A 2647-nucleotide genomic window follows, 5' to 3' on the forward strand; every position below is an offset into this window, starting at 1 on the left:
AAACAGGATCCACACTTTTCACCGTTCCTTTCAGAATCATTTGATTCATCAGTTAGGAATGCCGATTGCTTCTCCAGACCAATCAAAGGCTAGGCCAAAGTAACTCGATCTTTCCAAGAGGTGTGTGGCCCAACTTTTCAAAGAACCGCTAAGTGGAGAACTATTTGGTATTTTTCCTAAGCACTTTTCACCGTAATTGTCCTAAGGTTGGTCTCTGCATCCTTAAGCATACCAGAGTTTTCACAGACGAAACAGTCTGAGGCCCATTAATCTTGGCATTTCCAATAGTAGGTCCTAGAGACTACCAAGAAAGTGTTCTTTTAAGTATTATTCTGTTGTGGTTTCAGCATTATTTTCAGAACCCGAGCAGGGTTCTCGCATTAGCATAAGAATCCTGCCTGGTAGTTGAGATTTCTGGGTGGGGTGTAAGTGCGGGGCTTCTGTCAGCCCTGCCTTTGATTTGTTTACCTCCAGAGTTGGAAAGTGCATATTTGCGTGAGATGGGAAAAGTGTGGATCGTGCTTCAGATTTCATCCTGACACTTTGAAATGACCAGTGTGTTGGTAATTTTTTGCCATTTCCATGGCGTTTGGCACCGTAATAGTCATGAGGTCGGTCTCTGCATCCTGAAGCCTATGATGCTTTTTGCAGAGAAACCTCTGCTGAGGCCCAGGTAACTTGCTATTTCCCATAGCTGGCACAGGAGCCTTGGAAGATAGGATTGTTTTCAGTATTATTTCACCATTTTTTCACCACTGTTTCAAGAACGGGAGCCCTTTTCAACCGTTAGCGGAAGAATCCTTCTTTGGAGATGAGATATTTGTCTGGGGTGGCAAGTGCAGGGCCTCTGTCAGTCCTGGGTTTGTTGGACTAGCGCCAGACATGAGAAGTGCGCCTTTGTGGGACAGGTGAATAGTGCGGATCCTGTTTCAGTCTAAAGACTGAAACAGGATCCGCACTTTTCACCGTTCCTTTCAGAATCATTTCATTCATCAGCTAGGAATGGCGATTGCTTCTCCAGACCAATCGAAGGCTACGCCAAAGTACCTCGATCTTTCCAAGAGGTGTGTGGCCCAACTTTTGAAAGAACCGCTAAGTGGAGAACTATTTGGTATTTTTCCTAAGCACTTTTCACCGTAATTGTCCTAAGGTTGGTCTCTGCATCCTTAAGCATACCAGAGTTTTCACAGACGAAACAGGCTGAGGCCCATTAATCTTGGCATTTCCAATAGTTGGTCCTGGAGACTACCAAGAAAGTGTTCTTTTAAGTATTATTCTGTTGTGGTTTCAGCATTATTTTCAGAACCCGAGCAGGGTTCTCGCATTAGCATAAGAATCCTGCCTCGTAGTTGAGATTTCATGGTGGGGTGTAAGTGCGGGGCTTCTGTCAGCCCTGCCTTTGATTTGTTTACCCCTAGAGTTGGAAAGTGCATAGTTGCGTGAGATGGGAAAAGTGTGGATCGTGCTTCAGATTTCATCCTGACACTTTGAAATGACCATTGTGTTGGTAATTATTTGCCATTTCCATGGCGTTTGGCACCATAATAGTCATGAGGTCGGTCTCTGCATCCTGAAGCCTATGATGCTTTTTGCAGAGAAACCTCTGCTGAGGCCCAGGTAACTTGCTATTTCCCATAGCTGGCACAGGAGCCTTTGAAGATAGGATTGTTTTCAGTATTATTTCACCATTTTTTCACCACTGTTTCAAGAACGGGAGCCCTTTTCAACCGTTAGCGGAAGAATCCTTCTTTGGAGATGAGATATTTTTCTGGGGTGGCAAGTGCAGGTCCTCTGTCAGTCCTGGGTTTGTTGGACTAGGGCCAGACATGAGAAGTGCGCCTTTGTGGGACAGGTGAATAGTGCGGATCCTGTTTCACTCTAAGGACTGAAACAGGATCCACACTTTTGACCGTTCCTTTCAGAATCATTTGATTCATCAGTTAGGAATGCCGATTGCTTCTCCAGACCAATCGAAGGCTAGGCCAAAGTAACTCGATCTTTCCAAGAGGTGTGTGGCCCAACTTTTGAAAGAACCGCTAAGTGGAGAACTATTTGGTATTTTTCCTAAGCACTTTTCACCGTAATTGTCCTAAGGTTGGTCTCTGCATCCTTAAGCATACCAGAGTTTTCACAGACGAAACAGGCTGAGGCCCATTAATCTTGGCATTTACAATAGTTGGTCCTAGAGACTACCAAGAAAGTGTTCTTTTAAGTATTATTCTGTTGTGGTTTCAGCATTATTTTCAGAACCCGAGCAGGGTTTTCGCATTAGCATAAGAATCCTGCCTGGTAGTTGAGATTTCATGGTGGGGTGTAAGTGCGGGGCTTCTGTCAGCCCTGCCTTTGATTTGTTTACCTCCAGAGTTGGAAAGTGCATAGTTGCGTGAGATGGGAAAAGTGTGGATCGTGCTTCAGATTTCATCCTGACACTTTGAAATGACCAGTGTGTTGGTAATTATTTGCCATTTCCATGGCGTTTGGCACCGTAATAGTCATGAGGTCGGTCTCTGCATCCTGAAGCCTATGATGCTTTTTGCAGAGAAACCTCTGCTGAGGCCCAGGTAACTTGCTATTTCCCATAGCTGGCACAGGAGCCTTGGAAGATAGGATTGTTTTCAGTATTATTTCACCATTTTTTCACCACTGT

This window comes from Lemur catta (genome assembly GCF_020740605.2).
Source record: "Lemur catta isolate mLemCat1 chromosome 10 unlocalized genomic scaffold, mLemCat1.pri SUPER_10_unloc_1, whole genome shotgun sequence".
Lineage (NCBI taxonomy): Eukaryota > Metazoa > Chordata > Mammalia > Primates > Lemuridae > Lemur > Lemur catta.